Below are 24,730 nucleotides of genomic sequence, written 5' to 3' on the forward strand. Positions count from 1 at the left end.
GGTATTAGAGCCTCAAGTCCTTGAAGGAAACATTTAATAGCTTGAGGAGGTCCTTGGTGCATTTCAGAAAAGAAAGTCTAAGTTTTGATCGAATTAAGTATGATAGTTGGAAGGAAAAGATGAAGACACATATGTTATGCATGGGTCTAGAATTTTGGTTAGTTACAATAAACAAAGAAGAGTTTGATTGGAAAAGACAAGATTGAATCTTGTGAATAAGCTAAGAAAGATCTATTATGCAGAATATGATTGCTAGAGAAACACTTCTAATAGCACTTCCTAAAGAAAAATATGGATAGGTAAAAACTTTAAGACTTGCTAATGAGATTTGGCTTGCTTTACAAAGAATATTTGAAGGTGATGAACATGCTAAGAAGAATATATTGAAAAGTTGGATATTTTTATTTTAGCATGATAATATGTTGGAAGATGAAACTATAAGAGGTTATTTTTCTATAATATTCGAGATTGTTATGAGAATTAAGAGTTGTGGAGGTACAAATACAGAAGATGAAGTTGTGGAGAATATTGAATACTTTAACACCTTCTTATCATCAGAGAAAATAGATGATTGAACATGTTATTCCTTGCACAGCTAATTTTACAAGAGAGACTCTTCTTGAAAGATTGGAGACATCTGAAATGTGGATGAAATAGAATGGAGAACTCCCTACAATAGAGACTACTTTCAACATAAAAATAGATAAACCTACATTGACAAGAAGTGAAAGTATAAGTGGAGATTATGCCAGTAGAAGCTGAGAAAAAGATGAAGAAGTCAAGAATATTGAGGAAGGACTTGGATTCTTTATGAAGAGGCAAACTAAATATCACAATATTCTTGTTTGTTAAACATGTAAAGAACTTTTTCATTATTATCCAAAATATCTTAAGAGAGTAAAAAAGTTTAATTCTAGAAAGAGTTGCAAATCAAAAGTACCTAAGGATTGTTTTTATGTTGATGAGGATGGTGAAGTTGATTTTAAAATGATAAATTTCTTAGAAGATAGTGATGATGAGGATGATAAGATTGGATTTTTTGTGATTAAGGAAGAAATCCCCGAAAAAGAAGAAATACCAGAAGAAAAAGCACTACTATCACAAATTAAAAAGAAAAGGTTTGGTTGGATTATAGATTGTGGTTGTTCCCATCATATTGTTAATCTTAGATTGGCTTTGACATATGAGTGACAATACACTTAAGTCATTTATAAGTTAGAACTTAGTTCATGTCGAACAAATAATGTATGTCGAGCACAAGTTATCATATAGTATATGTCAAGCGATATATATAGTATGTGTCAAGTAACTAGTAAGTGTCAAGTCACTCAAGTGCTAAGTAGATAGTTCATGCCAAGTGATTTAGATGTCGAGTGATCAATGGATGCTGAGTCATTCAAAGGCTAAGTTATAGCATTGAAGATACAATGGATGTCAAGCATTAGAGACTTCAAGTGTCGAGTAAAACATTTTTGGACATAGTTGTTTTTAATGGCACAAACTTCTATGTAAACTATTTTTTAGCTGACTTAAGGATTATTTTGTGATTCTATATTATAAGAGCAGATCTTTTCCATTAGATCTACAACTTTGCATCAAATTCATTGGTGTTTCCATCTGCAAATGATTCACTAGTGTCAATCTTTTGGTATTGTGTGTCATTCTCTTCAATAGAAATTTCCTTCATTCTCTTTGGTGATATCTATTAAGATCCTCAATATAGATTCATTCTTATAATCTAGAATCACAAAATAATCCTTTAATAGGGTAAGATCTAACAATCTTGTAAGCCTTTAGTAGGGCAGACCTTTCATAGGGTAGATCGTAGTTTATGATTGAACATTGTAACCTTCATTAGATACACTTTACAACTTCAATAGTGAAGATTTGTGGTTGTCATCCCCACCCCAATTTTACATTCTCATTGGAGGGTTTCTAGGTAACCAAATATCTTGTGTCATATATGTGTTGAATTTTATTTTCTTTCATGCTATAGATGAGTATATTTAGCTAGGTATTTTAGTTTTCATGCAAATTGTGAGATGGATGTGTGGTGAATGATTTTATGGTTAAATTTTTAAAAAGATTGATTCACAACCCAACCCCCCCCCCCCCCCCCCCCCCCATTTGAGTTTACTTTTCCTATTGTATTTCCAACAATTGGTATCAGAGCCTTGTTCTTTGGAAAGGAAAGCTTTGTAGCTTTGAGGAAAGATCTTGAAGATGAAAGTCTACAATTTAGGAAAGGCTATTGATAATCAAAAGATTGAAATACGACTTGTCCTACATCAGATGAATGAAGAAAGAGATGAGTTAAAGTGTTCACTGAAGACAAGGAAAGAGATAGCTATTGAAGAGATTGAAATAGATTACCAAGAGATTGACACTACTAAATTGTTTGCAGATGGAAACACAAGTGAATTTGATGTAGTAATTGCAGATTTGATGGAAAAGAATGGTGCCCTAACTAAAGAGGTCATAAATCTTAAGATAGAACAAGAATTCCAATAAGTATTTCTATGTGAAGTGACCAAGCAGAAAAAGAAAGCTAAGGAAGACAAAGTCATGATTTAATATGACAAAAGGATACTAACCTATAGATTAGAAGAGAAGACATCAGATTTAAATAGGATTTCTCACATTTAACTAGAAATAATGAGTCAAATGATGATTAGCAATCATGAATTGAATAAAAAGAATATTGAGATCACAACCCTAAAATTGCAAAATGAATAATTGAGAAATGGTCTAAAAAGAGAAAAATAATTTTTTGAAAGTTTCAATAGACCTAGTGAAGCCATCAAGTATGTTGAGCAATTGATGAGATCTCTTAGATCTAATAGTGATACTACTGGATTGGGTTACACTAGCACTAAAGAAGGAGAATCATCTAAAAGTGGTGAAAAAAGAAGAAACAAAGGTAAGAACTACAAACCTACTTGTCATAATTGTGGAAAGATAGGTCATATAGAAAATGTTTGTAGGAGCAACAATGCAAATCAGAATCCTCAAAAGAAATTCAAGGGTAACTATCATAAGTGCAAAAATCAAGGACATCAAGCACATGAATGTAAGACCAAGAAATCAAGCACAAAAATATTTAATGGTTACTACTACAATTGTAAGAAGTATGGACATAGAGCATATGAGTGCAGATCCAAGCCTAACCGATCAACAAACAAGAAGACAAAGGTACAACACAATAGAAAACCCCACAATCAGGATTACAATACAAGGTATAGTTGTCACTATTGTCAAGAGTATGGACATATTTTTGAGAATTTCATTAGAACACATTTTAGAAGTGACTACAGTACATGGTTGAGTCAAACTACATGTTTTAGTTGGTTGAAGACTGGTCACATTAGTAGAAATTGTCCAACAAGGTCAAAAGAACCTAATAGTGAATTCAATAAAGGTAAAGGAAAGGTTGATGTTGAAGAAGTCAAAGTGTAGATGAACAAGACATGGAATAAAAAGGAAGATTGTAGCACATCAAGTTCAGATGGGATCACTTCATCTAATGGATCAAGTGATCACACCACCCCCAACCAGGGAATCAAGAGGTATGTGTGTGAATAATATTTCAAAGTTCAATTATACATCAATTCCAATTATTTATTTCTAAAAATATCATATATGCATGAAGTAAGATGCAAAGTATTGGTTAGAACTTGGAAGAAATCTATTATTTTTCATGTTGATGTTGAGCATGAATAGTTTCACTGTTGCTGCCAAGTGAAAGTTTAGTTGATGTCGAGCTATCAAAGATGATAGTATTGGCTAAACTCATTATGGTTTTTGAGCATGGTAGGAATAACATGGAAGCCAAGTGAGTCAAAATTTCTATTTGAGATGAGTTTATAGCTGTGTAAACACTAAGCATTTATTATAAAGTGTCAAGGGCTATGTGGTCAATTTTTGACACATTTACAATCATTCAAGATTGAAGAGAGCACGAAGAGCATAAGGTGAATTGGAGAAAATAATTCAAGCATTTTCATATTGGATTCAACACTACTCACCACCAAACATTAGATTTTTCAAGGTATTTATCATGTATTGAGCTACGCTATTTGAATTTATGCAAACCCTAGATAGTTGTTATAGTGTCTATCTCTTTTGTTGCTATGGTTAAGGAAGGAAATGAAGTTTTAAATTTTCAATTGATTAGTAATGAGATTAAATAATCACATTTCCAAGAAATTCCTGACATTGCATACAAAGGAGACCCGTATGGTGCATTATCTATTATATCACCACAAATTTTAATGATACAAGATGTAAGGTATTGCTACACTTGTAAGGTAGGGAGTATAGGAGACATGGAAATTAGAGACTTGTATGGAAAATTGTGTGAAAATGGAGTGTTGAAAGAGGAAAAAAAAATTGTAGAGAGAAAAATGTTAGCTTGCACTCTAGATTTTCCTAACATATTCAAGATAGAGTGGATTAAGATAGTTCTAAGAAAAATACATGACAACTCTATATGATTAGAAGATGTCCCTATCAAGATTAAAAGGAGGATTATTCAAAGAGTAGTAGGGTATCCTACCCTAGACAAAACAAAGACTATGAGGAGTGATGCAAAAGAGGCAATTGAAAAGAACATAGGGGCAATGTGGAACAAGAGAGGGATGATCATAGATATAATAATTGATCCCCTAATTGGATTTGAACTCAGAATTATTACACATAAGTTCTTTCAATCCAATAGATTGAACAGTGTACCATGTATAGCTATAGATTTAGGCTATAAGATAGTTAAGAAGGATCATTCTTATGACCTTGCCAAGTTACAACTCTAGTAGTTATCAAAAAACTTGGGAGCCATAAGAAAGACAAAATTTGCACAATGAAAATTTGGTTCAATACTTGTTTTTGTACTTTTCTATGTGTAGAACACTTTTCCCTCATTTAGAAAAGTTACTTAGAAGACCAATAGGGCTATTATAGTGCAGATTGGAGAATACATAGAACAACTTGGAGATAATTTTGAGACTATAATGACAAGTTATTTTGAAGACTTTAAGAAGTAAATAAAAAAAAGATAGAGGATACCAGTATCACTAGTAGAAAAACATTTCAATGATGTTTGTTTTCTATTTGATGTTGATTTCACTTATGTTCAAGCTATTGTTCCAAGGGTTAGATGGCTCAAGCCATTGCCTTATGAAATTTATGTGGATGAGGCATCTACAGCCATCACTACTTTATTGGCAAGGGAAGTAGATAAGGAGGCTACTAATTTGGAAATTACGATGTAGTAAAGTCTAAAATCACAATGGACTTGAAGACCCCTTCTATGATGAGGAAAAAGAAAAAATTTGTGAAGAAGCTCAAGGAACAATTTGGTGAAGAGACATAAGGAGATGAAGAAGAAGAGGATGATGAAGATGATGAAGAAGATACACTTTCCCAAGCACCACTTTTTCTCACACAAGGTCAAGGTGAGGACCAGGAAGAAGAAGAAGCAAAATTTGATGAAGGTGTTGATAGAGAAGAATCCAATGAAGCACCTATTGCTACAGAAAAGAAAAGAAGCCAGTAGTGAGAAAACCCAAGAGATTTGTGAGACCTTCACAACAAAAGCCTACAGTTCCTATCACTAGGGCTAGCACAAGAGCTACTGCTAAGAAGAATAAGGAAGTTGAGAAGCCTAAAGTGAACAGAGCTAGTATAACTACTAAGGAAGATGAACCTAAGAAAAGGAAAAGGAGGAAATATACAGCTCTAGCTAAATCAGATGAGGAGAGGACCAAGTCAGGTGACAACATCCAATTCAAACTGGTAAATCATAGTCACTCTTCTGATTTGGACAACTTGTGTGATAATATCAAGAACAATGTTGATTTATCAAGGTTCACACATTTTGAATTTGATAAACTTGGGAAGATGGAAATGAATAAAGTAGAAGAATATGTGTATGCTATGATGGAAACTTTTAGGAAGACTCTAATTGAGATTTCCAACTCTTTACCCAAAAGTGTATCTGATAGAGTTGAGAAAAGGTGGCAATGCAGTCTCTCAAATGAAAGAAATAGCAGAGAGACTGCTCTAGCAAGAGTGATGCCATACTTGGACAAGTATATAATGAAAAAGGACATTAATTAGTATAAGGTGAGATTTTCTCCAAAATACAAAGCCTTCAACATTTTACTAAACAATATTAAAGATGTTGTCCAAAAGACCACCTAGCTATGGAAAGTGATATATGGGGTAACAACAGATGAGTCAAACAAATAGACACCTGTGGAAGTAGGTGAAGACAAAGTTGAACAAGAGGAAGATGAGGTAAAAAAATATGAATCTATAAGGGAAGGACATGAGGAAGGTACTATAAAGGAAGAATATACAAAGGCTACAACTGAGGAAGAGCAACAACAAGATCAGTCAAATGTACCAGAGGTACAGATACCAAGTGGTAGTCCCCCTCATGTGGCCAAAGAGGATCAACAAGAAAAAATAATAAAGATTAAGGATGTCTCTGATAACTCTACTTAGAACATCAATCCCTTAATAGAGGAGGATATGAAGATATTGGTTGATTCCACCAGCAAGGAAAAATTATGCAGTCATCTTGTTTTGGTGATTGTAGATGAGATTGAGAAGGAAAAATTGGCATTTGTAGGGGAGAAAACTCAAGAATTATCCATTACCCCTCCTCAATCTATAGAAGTGTAATCTATCATGCCCATGGTAGTATATCAAAGGAAGGACATAATGTCCTTACATGTCAATATATTGGTGTAAAATGTTTTAGTGCATTCAGTTTCAACAAATGAGAAAGATTGGATACCAGTCCAAATAGGTCAAGAAGCCAGTCTTGCACCTACAACACAAAAACAAGGTGATACAAAGATGATAAAAAAGGAGAAGGATAGGATTGAAGATTTAGTCTTGGACTACAAAACTAGAGGAAGTGATAGAAATTTAGACACTAGTTACCCTACCAAATACTACTACTCTTATTCCTAGTCAAGCACTTCATAGGCCGAGTGTAGAAGCTACACCATTACAATCATCAAGGCCTAGTCCTAGCACATCTAAGGTTGATGAGGTCAAATATTATGGTGATATAGACTTAGATGAGGTGATTGAACTACCAAATTTTGATCCTACATCAATCACCATAGAGAAAATGGGCATATTGCAGGATGCTCTAGCTAGAAAAAAACATGAAGAACTGCTTAGAAGGGAGCATAGACAGAAACAAGCACTTCATAACATTAGGGAAATATTTCTTGATGCATTTAGCCTACTTGAACCTAATGAAGCAAAGCCAATCATTAAGCAATTGGAAAATATTGTGGAGAAGATCAATGATGAAGACCTAGACACAAATATCAAATTGTTAGAATGGTCTGACAAGAAATTTCATGCCAAGGTAATTGAAAAGATATCAAGTGCCATTGCACTTAGTCAGGTTGAGTTTGCAACCAAAATTGATGGTGTGAAAAAGGTGTTGGAGAACATTTTCTCTCTTTACACCAAGTTGTGTGATGTACCCCTATTCACACAAGAAGTGTAGAGACACATTGACCACTTGGAGGGAGATTTGAAGAAAATAGGTACCATCCTACAACAATCTCCTAGTCAAAGTTAGTCTCATTTTAGACAATTAACATTAGCACAAGGTTAGTTAGAAGCATTATAAGCTCAAGATGCCAACATTTGGGCTACACTAATTGGAATCCAATCCATGTTAACCCCTCACATGGAGGTGTTACACAAGGAACTAGCCTTTGTAGAAATAGAGATGAAGAAAGGTCCCCATCTTTCTACTCATGAAGGCCTAGTTAATAGTGTTGTCAAGGTAGCTATTCAAATCAAATCTCTAGAGGTTGCATGTGAAAACTAGGATGCAACACTTAAGCTCATAATGGAGCTCCATAAATCATTCTTGGAAAAACACACTATCTGCGTACGACTCATGATATAAGTGTCAAAAAGGGGGAGAATGCAATAAAAGGTAGAGAATGAGATAAAATGGGAGAATGCATAAGTTTTGGGGGAGATCAAAGTCAATATAGAAATAGAGCCAATACAACAGTATCACAAATTTTCTTAGAAGGAGTATTCAAATCTAGAAAAGGACAATCAACTCAAGGGGAGTTATAAAAATTTAAAAAAATTGATGTATGACTGATATCTCACAAGTTTTGCAAAATTTTGTATGTAAGCCAAGTACTAAATAGAGATTATCTAAGTTATGCTCAAGAGCTAAAGTTATTCATGCATGGCCAAGTGTTTTTTCCACTCATGTCAAAGGAGGAGATTGTTAATCTTGGATTGGTTTTGACATACGAGTGAGAATACACTTACATCATTCACAAGTTAGAACTTAGTTCATGCTAAAAAAGTAATGTATGTTGAGCATAAGTTGTCAGGTAGTATATGCCAAGCGAGATATATAGTATGTGCTAAGTAACTAGTAAGTGTCGAGTCACTCAAGTACTGAGTAGATAGTTGATGTCGAGTGATTCAGATGTTGGGTGATCAATGGATGTTGAGTCATTTAGAGGCCGAGTTATAGCATTGAAGATATAGTGAATGTCAATCATTAAAGACTTCAAGTGTCGAGTAAAATATTTTTGGACATAATTGTTTGTAATGGCACAAACTTCTATGTAAACCATTCTTGAGCCAACTCTAGGATTTTTTTGCAATTCTAGATGATAAGAATGAATCTATATTGAGGATCCCTATGAAATACATGCAACCAATCAGTTAAAGGAATGGATTAAGTAGAAAAATGGGCGAATCATAATCGTTGATTCGTACCTAACCCTAGGTCACCTAGTTCTTATTAAGGAAGGCAGACCCTAAACATTATCTATGTGAGGAGAGAAGGTTGCATGCATAAACATAGCATTCATGGTGACTAAGGAATTTTGAATTAAGTTATACATTGTAGAATTATTTAGACGAGAATAGAGGAAAGGAGTTAGAGGATAGAAGTGACACATCTAATCAAAGAGGATCAAGGATACATGCAAAGAGGTGATATGTTATCTAGTAGGAGAATGCTAACTGTGGGATAATTGTGAAGACATTCTAATGTGTGAATTAGTTAAATCTCTTAACAAAGTAGTCCTAACAGGCTACTATAAATCCTTTAATAGGGTGGTTACTTCATTTTAAGTCTAAGTCCTTTAACAGGAACACTTCTAACAGGGTGTTGAAATCCTTTAATAGGGTAAGATCTAACAATTTTGTAAGCCTTTAACAAGGTAGACCTTTCACAAGGTAGATCATAGTGTATGATCAAACATTGTAACCTTCATTGGATACACTTTACAACTGTAGTAATGTAGATTTGTGGGTGTCATCCCCACCCCAATTTTACCTTCTCATTAGAGGGTTTTTGGATAACCAAATATCTTGTGTCATAAATGTGTTTAATGTTTTTTTTTTTGATGCTATGGATGAGTATGTTTAGCCAGCTATTTCAGTTTCCATTCAAATTGTGAGATGGATGTGTGGTGAATGATTTTATGGTTAAAGTTTTAAAAGGACTAATTCAACCCCTGCCCATCCTCTCAGAGTTTAATTTCCCTATTGTATTTCCAACACATGACTGGAAATGTGAATAATTTTTTTGAACTCAATAGTTATGGTGGAGCATTAGTTAGAGTTGGAAATAATGTAGAATGTCACATAGAAGGAAAATGATCTATTACACTTGATGGAGAGACTAACATTGAAGATGTTTACTTTGTGGATGGTTTGAAACATAATCTTTTGAGTGTTGGACAACTAGTTGACAAGGGATGTTAGTTGAAATTTATAGAGAAGACTTGTATTATCAAGGATAAATATGGTACATTGATTAGTACTGGTACAACGACAAGAAGTAATGTATTCTAGTTGAACCCTTCTGAAATGACATGTTTAGTTGCTAAAGTGGATGAAAATTGGTTATGGCATAAGAGATCTTTTCATATCAACCTTGATAACATTGTGAATATTAGTACTATATTTTCAATTAGATATTTGCCTATGATTGTGAAACCTACTAACATGATTTTCAAAGAATATATATTTGCAAAGCAAAAGTAAAGTTCATTTCCAAGCAAGACATTTACAACTTCAACAAAAATGGAAATTGTGCATATAGATTTGATTGGTCCTACAAGAAAAAGAGCATTCTATGGTGAAAGTTATTTCATGCTTCTTATTTATTATTTCACTAGAATGGTGTGGGTTTTATTTCCTAGAGATAAATATGAAGCTTTTGAGAAATTCAAGATATTCAAGCGTAGAGTTGAGAATGAATCTAGTCTAAAAAATAAATGCTTGAGATTTGATAGAGGAGTTTAATTATTTCAAATGAGTTTAACAATTTTTGTGAGGATAATGGTATAAATAGAAATTTTGGCCCCTTACACATCACAACTAAATGTGATAGTGGATGGAAGGAACAAATTAGTAATAGAGGCAGCAAGAGAAATTATGTTTGAGAATAATGTATCACATATATTTTGGAAAGAAGTAGTTAACACAATAGTATACACTATGATCAAAGTGCAGACTAGACAAGGCACTTGTAAGACACCTAATGAACTTTGGTTTAGACATGCACCTTCTGTGAAGCACTTTAGAATCTTTGGAAGTAAATGCTATATTAAAAGAGAGGATTATATTGGATAGTTTGATTCAAGAAGTGATGAAGGAATGTTTCTTAGTTATTAATTGAAAAGAAAATCATACAGATCTTTGTTGAAAGTGCTAATGTAAGAGTTGATGAAAATTTTATAATTCAAGAAAGGATACTTAAATATGCTTCTACTGGGAGAATAATAAAAGGACTAATAATAATAATTTTGAAAAGGAATTTTTTTTTATGGGGGGTTCTAACTCACTCTTAGGACCCCTTCTAGCTCTTCCAAAGAATTATTTCCTTGGTCTTCCTAGGGTACTTCACCATACTCTATTTGGATATCACTTCTAAGATCCCTATCTACTTTAGAACTTTAATCTGACATCAACCATACCTCAAACTCAACTATGCACTCATGGGCTCACTCTAGCCACCTTTCTTCCCAAATGGCTCCTAGGGATAGGAATAGGTGTTCTTATTATCCTTGGATTTTCTTCAATCCATTTTGATGGAATCTTTCTTGAGTTTCCTATCAAGTTCTACCCTTGCTAGGTTTTGGGCCTTGTAGTCTTTTTGCCCCAATTAGGCCTCCTAGAAACTAGGTTTCTTGAATTTCTCACAAATTCCCTCAACAATCCCCTGAATCAACTATGTATTCTTTCTACCATCAATCAAGACTCCTATATAGTCATTTAGAACCGCATTCATCACCCTCATAAAGGTACTAGGTACATTTGTGAGCCCAAATGGCATTACTAGCCACTCATATAACTCCTATGTAGTCTTAAAGGCTAACTTCCACTTGTTAGTTTGTGGTGACTGATCAAGAAAGTACTATACATACTTCATAAATTCTATAAAAAAAATTGGGCCCTATTTTATCAGGATTTTGGGCCAACATGTAATTATTAATTATAACCCTAAAGTGGTAAAAATACTTGTATAAAAGGGCTTAGAGTTAGGGATTATTTCATAAGGTGATGCAAAAATTGGTTTTTGTGGTTGTATTGAGCTGTAAGGGATTATAGATTGTAATCAAGTTGTAATCACTGGATCATTGGACTTGCTATTTGGTGGATGTAGACCAGGGTTTGGGTGAACCACATTAAATCTTGGTGTTTTGTGTTCTTTTCTGTGTGATCTATTATTTTTTGATATTGATTATATTTGCAAATAATTGATATTTATATTTGTTGTTTAATCCTAACACCACTCATCTCCCTCTTTCATTCTAATATGATATTAGCCACTTTTTAAATCAATCTTGGAGAAGTATTTAGCACTCTCTAAGAAATCCATTAAATATTCTATTCTAGGAATAGGAAACCTATATCTAATAGTTATCCTATTTATTTCCCTAGAATTAGTACACATTCTCCACTTACCTCCCTTTTTAGGAGCCAACACCATTGGGATGGAACATGTGATTATACTCTTCCTGATTAGATATTGATCCAAAGTTTCTTGGACTTTCCTTGTTATCTCTTTCTTCTACTCTAGTGTCATCTTGTATGCAGCCTTGTTAGGTTGTGATTCCCCTAGCACAAAATTAGTTTGATGGTTGATTGCTCTCTTTCGGGGTGGTGTAGTTGTGTACCTTCACAAATGATGTCTTTGAACTGATTTAGCAATTTCTTCACCTCTTTTGGCTTAGTTAATTGTTTAGGTGCCTCCTCCCTTGGTTTCACCAGTATAGCATAACCAACTCATTTCATCTTCATATCTTATAGAACTCCTTCCCACTCATCAAAATTGTATTGGATTATACCTTCTCCACTACATCTTCTTCTATCAAAGATAGAATCTTATAAGTTAATCAATTCTTCTTGAATGATTACTTGTTCTCCTTGCAATGTTATACTACCTCCCTATCATATTACCATGGCTTGCCAAGCAAAAAATGGCATGCATCCATTGGTAGCACATCACAAAGTATTATATTTTGATACTTGCCTGTGGTGAACTCAACCCACACTTGCTCATTAACCAATATGTTTTACCCCTTATTCAACTAGGTGAGTTTATATGGACATTCATGGGATATCTTGGTGAGTTTTAACTTTTGGACTACCTCCTCTAAAATGACATTATCATTAGATCCTAAATCAATTATTACCTTGCATACTATTTTCACTTAGGTTTGCACCCTTGTCTAAGGCCTATGCGTGAGGACAACCTAGTGAAACATGGAAACAACCTCCAAGCTGTGGGACTTGAACTACGAGGTTGAGTCCTCGAAGAAGGCCGAATTCCTCTTACTGTCAGGGTGCACCTATCTATTCTCAGAAGAAAAGGGAGAAAGAGAACAATAAAGCAAATCTACCTAGTCTAATCTAAGGCAGTGATGCACCAAAACAGAGTGTTCAGACTCATTTCTGCCCATATATGCGCTACAGAACTAGAGTAACATCCAAAAGTCATACACATCCAAACTTATATCGATCAATAATCACATACAGATCAAGAAACCAATTGAATGACACCAGGGAAAGGAGATCTCACTTGTATGTTATTCAATAGGCCAAAGGTAGATAAGACATGTGGACTACTAATCTCAATAATGCATCAATGAGAGGCAAAATAATGCATATGCACATTGATGGCTGAAAGAGATGATACAAGATGTTATCTAACTCAGAGACAAAGGGGTTTTTACACTACAAATCCGCGAGCAGTAGTAGAGAAAATCAAGAAGAGTCGACCCTGGGAACAAATCACAAAATTGCCTTTATAGATCAGGCATAACTTGAAGATTTTTGCATTACATTTACTTCCTACCTACTGGCATCGAACCCCAAAATATTCGATCAAAGATCACACTCGAGCATGATTCTGAAGTACCAAATTAGATATTCGATTGAAAGAACTCCTCAAGTAGACAGAGTGGCGCCAATGAATGATACTGACACAGTAGATGGATCGACTGGGACGGTGGAGTGTTTCCCTATGCCTGGCATTCATTCTTGGTAGGTCAAAAATGATCGCGAAGATCAAATTGCAAGATAACATCGATCATCTTCATTTTTTGATTCATGAATCAGCTTAGTCAAAAGGTCAACCAGGCTCCTTACTCGTCAACTAGGCCACGTGGGCCAACTATATTTCTTTATTTTTCCACCTAAGGAAGTCCTCCTGTGGTTGACCTTCCGTCATCGAACTACTGCGCCACCCTTCAGACGGTTATCACTAACTGCGACGGTTATATTATCTGCCAGTCGACCGTCAATCTTGATCGGGCCAATAGGACACGTGTCATCCAGGTGCGTTGTCACTAACACTATCTCCTGAGCAGTTCTTCATAGCGCAATGGCACCCACCATAGATCTGTCTCCATCTAACGACCAGAATCGCCTCGTACTGCCCTGTATTGTTCCTATTCTGGGCCCATCACATTTGGCGCCACCTTGGCAACCGATCTTCATCCGAATGACATATGGCAACAGCTTAGCGATCCATTCTGGCGAGACTTGACCCCACCGACACATGGCAACAGGGCACCATGTCGTTATACTAAAAATCTTGCAGCTTCGCCATGGCGAGATGGCGCCTGCTATCGATCCATTTCCAATCTGACGGTCACAAAATCTTGACCTCCCGTGACCCACCTTCTTTATTAAATTGTTGAGCCCATTGGCACGTGGCGTCAACTTATTGGTCTGTCGGTCACCTTGAATCCGATCGCATCCGGTGGCATGGAATGCGGTCCTGCCAGGACACGTGGCGCAAGGGCACTAAGTCGCTGATCTTATCTACCGAGTTGTTCTCGATAGCAAGACAGCGCTAGTCGTAGATCTCCATGGATCCGACAATCGTGAAGACTCGCCATTTCTCCCGAAACTACTGGGCTTGCTGAATGCGTGTCATCATTTGATTCGTTCTCTTGATGCTGATTGGTAAGACCTGACTCCTGCCGACATGTGGCGGATGGTCGCTATGTCACCATGTTAAAACCCGTGCATCTCTACCATAGCGAGATGGCGCCATCCATTGGTCTGAATCAATCTAACAGTGTGCAAGGAAGATCATTCCCCTCAGTGTATCAATGAATAAGAACTGGCCACGTATCAACAGTCTGACTAGTCCTCACTGACATTCCCAGACCCATGAGGATGCGTGTCCTTCAAGTACAATGTCGTTAACATAAGACTCACGCAGCTCTTCTATAGCGCGATGGTGCCTACCGTCGATCGGCCCTGATCTGATAGTAGAGATCTTACCTTTCCATGTACTGGTGATGCTGACTGAACTCTGACTTGGAGGACGTGGTCGCTCTTTATTGGCCCAATGAAACACCTCCCTGGTCTGACAAAGCACCAACTCAGAGGGTCCGTATTGCCTTGACCCCACTAATGAATATGTGGCTACATCTGATTTGCCACCGTGGCGTTGGGCTCTTGACTGCTCATGCAAAGTACTTGCTGGGACCCAACATGCCTGGTTGCTTCCTGCCACGGTGGATTTTCCAATTGGGCACTATGTCGCCATCGAAAAATGCATTGGTTTTTCGTTGGCGCCATAGTGCCTCGCCATGTTTTGAAACTTTCAGGCCGTGAAACTGTCTGCTTGCTGCCACGAAACCTCTGTCCTACCATACTCTGTGACCTGTGACCAGACTCTGAATGACACCTAGCAATCCCTAGTGAGACCTGGCCCATGTCGATCCACATGGCAGATGGTCGCTATGTCGCCATGTTAAAATCCGTACATCTTCGCCATAGCGAGATGGCACCATCCGTTGATGCAATCCAATCCAACAGTGGAGAGGACCATCGCACTTCGTACTTCTTCCTACCATGTTGACACACCTGGCATCGCCCTACGACATGGCCCCACCTGACATGTGGCATCAGGGTGCAATATCGCTGTCATAACCCTTGCGCATCTCCGCCATAGCGTGATGGCGCTTACCATCGATCCAAGCCGATCCGATAGTGGAGATCATAGACCCCAACTGTGTGAGCCGTGCTAACAGAAATTTTGGCCTGGTTACACATGGTCCCTTTTGATTTGCCATCTAGAACACCTGATCACGTCGGTCATTGAAACTTGTTGCCGTGACTATTTCCGTCGGGCGCTATGTCGCTATGGAGATTTTCTGGCTAATATGCGATAGCGACATAGTGGACAAGGCACCGTGGAACTTTTCTGACCCACCAAACGCTGGACCCACCTCTGCAATGTGTCTTCAGGGCGTCATCGCGCTATCATAAATATCATGCATTTTTTTTATAGCACGATGGAGCCAACCGTTGGTCTGCTTAAAACTAACGGCCAGAAACTTGCAGGTCGCAACATTAAAATATTAATTCAAGGCTAATTGTTGCACGAGCCATGCTTTCAAAATTTAAATCCTTGGCAGCAAAACCAGAGGTAACACTTCTGGCGACTCGCAGGGGGCATGAGCCTGCTCGATGCATGACTAGTGCTTGAGAATGATCCATTGGGCCATGGAGTCAGAAAAGAGGGCCTGGAAAGTACAGAACTGAGAGCTGTAAGAAACCCTAACCCTAAATGAGGAAATCAAAACATTAAAAACCCTTGAACTCTGGCTCTGTCCCTGCGACTTGGAAACAAAAAATAGGACCTCCTCAGCAACCTGAGAATTGTCAAAATTTTGAGAACTGGCGACTCACGAAGTGAGCCATGTGCACGCACATTTATTGAAAAATAGGAACAACAGGAAGCAACTAAACTAATTATGTACATGGATTCACAATCCTTCAGAAACAGGGCTTCAAATGGATCCCATTGACTAGAATGAGCAGAACTTCACCATTTGGCCTGCTTAGCTGGAACGCATTGGCCTGTTTGCAATTGGAGATCAGATAAGGGCCACTCCACAATGCATCAAATTTGGAATGTCTTCCTGGTTTTGCTCTGTCTGAATCCCACTTGAGAACCAAATCCCCTTCTCTAAAGATTCTCACCCTTGCCTTCTTGTCAAAGCTCCTCTTCATCTACTGCTGATGTATCTCTAGAGTTTGCATAGCTTTGCTTCTCTTTTCTTCCAGTTCAATTAGTTCTTCCATTCTTACTATCATGGCATCATCTTCAATTAGTTTTGGCTGATGAGCCAACTCCAAGGATGGGAATTCCAATGAGATTGGGAGTCTAGCCTCCCTACCATATACCAGCACAAAAGGTGAATTCCCAATAGATCTCTTGGGCGTTATCCTATCAGCCCATAGAGCAGTTCTTACCTTCTTATGCTAGGCCCTCTGGTTGTCTTCTATTGTTCTCTTTATGATTCTGATCAGATTCTTGTTGGAAGATTCAGCCAAACCATTACCTTGAGGATAGTAGTTCGATGATGTGCTCAAATAAATGTTATGATCTATTGCCCATGCACAAATCTGGGTTCCAACAAAAGATTTGGCATTATCTGAGATGATAGTAGAAGGAGCACCAAATCTAGATACAATTCCATCAAGGAATTCAACAACTGATGGCTCTGTAGCATCCTTCAAGGCAACTGCCTTTGTCCACCTAGTGAAATAATCAGTAGCAGCCAAAATCCATTTATGACCTGCACTAGATGGAGGATTAATGGGGCCTATAAAATCCAACCCCCACTGGGTGAAGGGATGATCCACCTGAATAGGATGAAGAGGAAGAGTTGCAAGTCTCTGTTTGCCTGAGAAGAAAGCGCACTTCTCACATTTTCTCACATACCTATGACAATCATGAAATAAGGATGGCCAGTAATAACCAGCCCTCATTATCTTCATGGAAGTTGTTCTCGCAGAGAAGTGGCCACCATCAGGGCCATCATGGAGTTCTTTAATCATCCTTTCAGCCTGATCCTCTTCAACACATCTCAACAGGGTCCCATTAAAATCCCTCATGAATAGGATATCATCAATCACAACATAGGGAATGGACTGTAGTCTATATTGTCTTCTCTTGGCTCTATCCAATCCCTGGGGGTATCCATTCCCTGATAAAAAGTTCTTTATGTCATCCATCCAGCTCTTTGGGGCATTAACATTTCTTTCCTCCTGCTGCTCTGCAATTACCATAGCAACTTCTTCATCTGAATCCTAACTTGATAACATTTCTTTGCATAATCCTCTCCCTCTTACCAATTTGGTAATCTGAATGTCAACATCATATTCCATTACCCTAGTGATCCATCCAGCTCTCTTCTCACTGATATCTTTGTTTAACAGGAAGTCTTTTACACTTGCATGGGGCACCAACAAATGGATCCTATTATGGGATAAGAGGTGTCTGAATTTATTCAAGGCTCTAATGACTACAAGGGCTTGCTTCTCAAAAAAGCTATACTTATCTTCATATTCCTTGAGCCCTTCACTAAAGAAGGCTATGGGCTGCTCCTAATTTTTGTCATTTGTTTGAGTCAAGACAGCAGAAATACTTGACTCACCACCTAAAGTGTAGAGGATGAAATCTTTCTCAAAATTTGGGTTCATGAGGGTAGGGGCCGATGCTATGGCTGCCTTGATCTTTTCAAAACTCTCCTTCCCCTCCTTGGTCCATGAGAAGACCATATCTTTCTTGAGCATGGCTGTAAGGGGTTTCACCATGGTAGCAAGATTAGGAATAAACCTTCTTACAAAATTTATCCTACCAAGGAAACTTTGCAGCCCCTTCTTGTGTTTAGGGAGAGGAAGGGCAAGTATTGCTTTTGTTCTTTCTGGATCAATGGTCAATCCATCCTTAGATACAATGTGTCCCAATAGTTTTCCTTGGTTTGTAGCAAAGACACACTTGGCTGGGTTGAGAGAAACCCCAAACTCTCTACATCTTAGAAATACCTATCTCAAATGATCAAGAGGATCTTCTACATTCTTGGAATACACAGTTATATCATCAAGGTATACTAAGACAAACTTGTCAATTAATCTTTTGAAAGCTACCTCCATTGCCTTTTGGAACGTGGCACCTGCATTTTTTAATCCAAATGGCATTTTGCAATAAGCATAGGTGCCCCATTTAGGAGTAAATGTTGTCTTGTATCTATCAGACTCTTTAACCAACACTTGGTTATAACCAGAAAACCCATCAAGAAAAGAGAATCTCCTTGACCCACTAACCTTGGACAAAATTTGCTCCATAGAAGGGAGAGGATGGTGATCCTTAAGGGAAGCCTGATTAAGATCCCTAAAGTCCACACACAATCTGATTTCTCCATTCTTCTTCCTCACAAGGACAAGGTTAGCTACCCATGATGAATGTTTAATAGGAAAAATTATGTTAGCTTCAATCAACTTGGATAGCTCTTCCCTCATCAAAGGTTCAATCTTGGGATTCACTGGCCTCTATTTTTGTCTTACTGGTTTGACCTTATCAACCAAATCTATGGTATGCTGAAACAATCTAGGGTCGAAACCTTTTAAGTCATCATACGTCCAAGAAAATACATCACTAAACTCTTGACATAGATGAATGAAATTTTCTTGCTCGGCTTCAGAACATACCTTTCCCATGTTAAGAGATTTTCCATCAGCAATAGTAACTGGGGCATGGTCATCCTTTTCTACAGCTAGATTCATTCCTTTATCCCTTGACTGATCATCAGGATTAAAGACACTCTCCAAGGTAATGAGACCCTTGGGCAACTTGTTGGAACTGAGATGAATGATCTGATCACCATATTGATCTTGTAGTCTTGACTGATTTCTCTCTGAAAATTTTGCTTCATTCTGCAAGAAGCTCACAATTTGCTCATTAGACTCAAACACTTGCCAATGAGTATTATTATCAAGAACAGTAGACCTTACCACCACCCTTATTTGTTGTTTCTTTTCTTCCTCAAGATTCCTTGGCACATCATAAGATGCTCCCACTGCTGCAAGTCTATTAGCGTATTTATTTTCTCTCCTAGGAATGCTCCGAATATTAAATGCTTGGAAACCCTCAAGAAAATCCTAGACTTTGTGTTTATAAGACTTGAGCAGGCCATTTTTGGTGATATTCTGATTTCTCACTTGGTTCACTACCAACTCACTGTCCCCATATACTTTCAAGGCTTGAATTCCCCTCTTTTGGGCAAGTAGGAGACCTTGGATCAAAGATTCATACTCGGCCACATTATTGGTACAACTGAATTGGAGTCTAAAAGAGAAATAATATCTTATTTGTGCAGGAGAGATCAACATAACACCAGCCCCTGATCCATTTCTATTCTTTGATCCATCAAAGTACATACTCCATACTCCATTTATGTCATCATTAGTCCTAACAAGGTCAAGAACTTGAACCTCTTTCTCTATTATGTAATATGTACTAAGGCCTGTCTCAAGAGTTTCTGACATAGGCTCAAACTAACATGTATTTTCCCACTCATCTAAGAAGAAATCAGGAATCTCTGCTATGGAAGTGACAGGCTCGTTTACTATGTTATTTTCGTCCATCTCTAGAATAGGGCAATTCATATTGATGAAGTTGGGAGTGTAGGGTTCAGTGTGATGAAGGGCTTGAGGTTCTGCTCTTATTGAAGCATTGGCCCCATATCTAGTCTTAAATGACATATAAGACCAATCACCAGATATGAATCCACTAATTTGAGCAATGAAGTCTCTTGAAAGACAGATGGCAAAATAGGGCTTGACCTCAGCAACAGAATGTCTTGAATCACAATACAACCAGTGCATGCATGTAGGGCCATTTCCACACTTCTAAGGATGCCTACAGTTTTGACAGTAGTCCCATCTAGTTGTAACACATCCCTAACAATGGGCTCATATTTCATCCCTAAAGCATTAGCAACACACCTAGGCATTACTGAGCTACTAGCCCCCGAATCTATCATGCAATTATGGACTAATTTTCCCCCTATAATCAGAGAAACATAAAATGGAGGAGGTCTAACCTTTTTACTTGTCTCCACATCTCCTACTGGTTGTACTAAACTAGTGGCACTCTCCATAGTAGATGACTGATCCTTGGGGTCAATCCTTTCCAATTCTTGCTGCAGCATCTTCCTCTACATTGGTATGGTAGCAACAACATCCCACATGGAAATGTTTACATTGGTCTTCTTCATTTTCTCTACCACACTCAATGGTGCGTTAGGAATTTTGGTAGAAACTTTGGGAGCTGCACTCATGAGAGGTTGAGATGGAGCAACATAGGGATCACTTGCATTCTCCTCTCTTGGAACTTGCCTTTGCTGTTGTGAAGTGTTTGTTTTCTCATTTGCTGTCTGTGTGTTAGGTGTAACACTTGAGGTTGAGGCCTACTTAGCAGAAGGAGGAGCAGCATGTTCCATAGCTCTCTTCTTACTTCTTGTGTTATGAGCAACGGAATCCTAGTTTACATTACAATGCTCCTCCATCTGGTGATTCATGAAAGAGCAATCGTCTTGCCTTTGGATATATGAGGCCTCCTTGGTATGATCTTCCTTGTATGGTTGCTTTACTGTAGGCTCCTGGATAGTTAAGGCCAAATAAGATTCTGCCTTCTGACACATGCAATAGGTATAAGAATAGTTGCAAGAAGGACAAAAATCTTGATCTTGGGCCAAGTTATTTTGAGGGACTATAGCTCTGTTCTGATTTGAGCTTGAAGCAGAAGCATGACTATTCTACCTATTCTGATCAAAAGAGCTATTCCACTAATTAGGAGGCCTACCACCACTTGGAGCCTGATATTGTAATTGGGGAGGCTTGCCACTTTGGGCTTGCTGCCTTTCTAAGGCCACCACCTTGTTACTCATCTTTTGTATTAGAGAAAAACTATCCTCTAATCTCTTCCCTTGGTCCTTCAACTCCCTCCCCTGCTCTTGTAATTTTTTATCCAGGGTCTTCTCTCTTTTATCTGTGTTCAGCACTAGACCTTGGAGCATTTCCTTGAGTTCATCTATTCCGTTTGAGGATGTGGAAGCTTGGGGAATTAGAGTAAGGGCTTGTGATGTAGGAATTGTAGGAAGGGGAGCTATTACTGGTTGGTGGTTGGGGACATCTGAAAAGAACGGAATAGGAGGTCTTGGAGCCAACTTTCCTCCTTGTATTAGGATGTTCTCAGCTTTTATGGCTATCTCATAAGCATTCGGTAATGTATCTCCCCCCATAGTTTGGATTGTAGTGGCAATGTCACTGTTGAAAGCTCTAAGGTAATGCAAGAAAGCATTACCAAGGGTAGGTTTTACTATAGTAGGTATTCTATCCCATGTCTTTTGGAATCTGTAGTTAAAATCAGTCATACACTCATGGGGGGCTCTTTTTATTGTAGTCAGTTGCTCTAATAGTGACAAATGGTCACTCTTATCCTCAAAATGTTTGCATAATCCTGCTCCTAGTCCATCCCAACCAGTTATGGAACCATGAGCTAAGCCTCTATACCACTGTAATGCTTTTCCTTTTAAAGATGAGGCTAGAAGTCTGACAGCAACATCATCCTCTATAATACCATGAATATTACAAACATTTGCTACCTCTTGGATATGCTCTAAAGGGGAAATAGAAGTTTCACCAGTAAAATCAGGTATGCTTTTTAGTGTAGCTACTGGTATATCATGTCTTTAGGCTAACAATAGAGGGCTTCCACCATTAAAGGTGGCAAAATCATGAATCCTTGGGTGTGCCATATAGACAAGTGTTCTATTGATGAGGCTAGATGGCAATCTAGGCTGAGTTCGAACAGTAGGAGTAGAGACAGATCTTACAGGTATATTAACTGTTATTCCACCTCTAACTAGTGATAATGAAGCTCTAGTCCTCCTTCTTCTAGGATTCAAAAGTGAGAGTTCTTGATATTGAAAATTACCTCTAGAAGATGCCCTTGTTTCAGCCCTGGGCATGAATTTCTGCAACTTAGCCTGAAACCAGATTTATTGATGTTCAGAGTCGCCAAGTACTTGAAAGATCAGCCTCTTGAAGGCTTGAATACTGAAGCCAGCACTACTTCTTCAGTGTTGACCCTGGAATTCTCTCTTCTTAAAACCAGTAGACCTTAAATCTTCTGATATGAGTCCCATTGGGTGTGCCAAAAACTGTTGTCACTTAGGTTTGCACCCTTGTCCAAGGCCTATGCGTGAGGACAACCTAGTGAAACATGGAAATAACCTCCAAGCTGTGGGACTTGAACTACGAGGTTGAGTCTCCGGAGAAGGCCGGCTTCCTCTTACTGTCAGGGCGTACCTATCTATTCTCAGAAGAAAAGGGAGAAAGAGAACAATAAAGCAAATCTACCTAGTCTAATCTAAGGTGGTGATGCACCAAAATAGAGTGTTCAGACTCATTTCTACCCATATATGCGCTACAGAACTAGAGTAACATCCAAAAGTCATACACATCCAAACTTATATCGATCAATAATCACATACAAATCAGGAAACCAACTAAATGACACTAGGGAAAGGAGATCTCACTTGTATGTTATTCAATAGGCCAAAGGTACATATGGCATGTGGACTACTGATCTCAATAATGCATCAATGAGAGGCAAAATAATGCATATGCACATTGATGGCTGAAAGAGATGATACAGGATGTTATCTAACTCAGAGACAAAGGGGTTTTTACACTGCAAATCTATGAGCAGTAGTAGAGAAAATCAAGAAGAGTCGACCCTGGGAACAAATCACAAAATTGCCTTTATAGATCAGGCATAACTTGAAGATTTCTGCGTTACATTTACTTCCTACCTACTGGCATCGAACCCCAAAATATCCGATCAAAGATCACACTCGAGCATGATTTTGAAGTACCAAATCAGATATTCGACTGAAAGAACTCCTCAAGTAGACAGAGCGGCGCCAATGAATGATACTGACATAGTAGATGGATCGACTGGGATGGTGGAGTGTTTCCCTATGCCTGGCATTCATTCCTGGTAGGTCAAAAATGATCACGAAGATCAAATTGCAAGATAACATCGATCATCTTCATTTTTTGATTCATGAACCAGCCTATTCAAAAGGTCATCCAGGCTCCTTACGCGTCAACTAGGCCATGTGGGCCAACTATATTTCTTTATTTTGCCACCTGAGGAAGTCCTCCTGTGGTTGACCTTCCATCATCGAACTACTGCGCCACCCTTCAAACGGTTATCACTAACTGTGACGGTTATATTATCTGCCAGCCGACCATCAATCTTGACTAGGCCAATAGGACACGTGTCATCCAGGCGCATTGTCACTAACACTATCTCCCGAGCAGTTCTTCATAGCACAATGGGGCCCACTGCAGATCTATCTCCATCTAATGACCAGAATCGCCTCGTACTGCCCTGCGTTGTTCCCATTCTGGGCCCATCACATTTGGCGCCACCTTGGCAACCGATCTTCGTCTGAATGACATATGGCAACAGCTCAACGATCCATTCTGGCGAGACTTGACCCCACCAACACGTGGCAACAGGGCACCATGTCATTATACTAAAAATCTTGCAGCTTTTCCATGGCGAGATGGCACCTGCCGCCGATCCATTTCCAATCTGACGGTCACAAAAACTTGACCTCCCACAACCCACCTTCTTTATTAAATTGTCGGGCCTGCTAGTAGGTGGCGTTAGCTTATTGGTCTGTCAGTCACCCTGAATTTGATCGCATCCGGCGGCATTGAATGCGGTCCTGCCAGGACATGTGGCGCAAGGGCGCCAAGTCACCGATGTTATCTACCGAGCTGTTCTCGATAGCAAGACAGCGCCAGTCGTAGATCTCCACAGATCTGACGATCGTGAAGACTTGTCATTTCTCTCGAAACTACTGGGCCTGCTGAATGCGTGTCGTCATTTGATTCATTCTCTTGATGTTGATTGGTAAGACCTGACTCCCGCCAACACGTGGTAGATGGTCGCTATGTTTCCATGTTAAAACCCGTGCATCTCTGCCATAGCGAGATGGTGCCATCCATTGATCTGAATCAATCTGATGATGTGCAAGGAAGATCATTACCCTCAGCGTATCGATGAATAAGAACTAGCCACGTATCAACGGTCTGAATAGTCCTCACTGACATCCCCAGACCCTCGAGGATGCGTGTCCTTCAGGTGCAATGTCATTAACATAAGACTCGCGCAGCTCTTCTATAGCGTGATGGCGCCTGCCGTCGATCGGCCCTGATTTGATGGTGGAGATCTTACCTTTCCATGTACTGGTGATGCTGACTAAACTCTGACTTGGAGGACGTGGTCACTCTTTATTGGCCCAATGAAACACCT

Source organism: Cupressus sempervirens, chromosome 6 (genome assembly GCF_028749045.1).
Source record: "Cupressus sempervirens isolate cs-2001-9-10 chromosome 6, ASM2874904v1, whole genome shotgun sequence".
NCBI classification, from domain to species: Eukaryota; Viridiplantae; Streptophyta; class Pinopsida; order Cupressales; family Cupressaceae; genus Cupressus; species Cupressus sempervirens.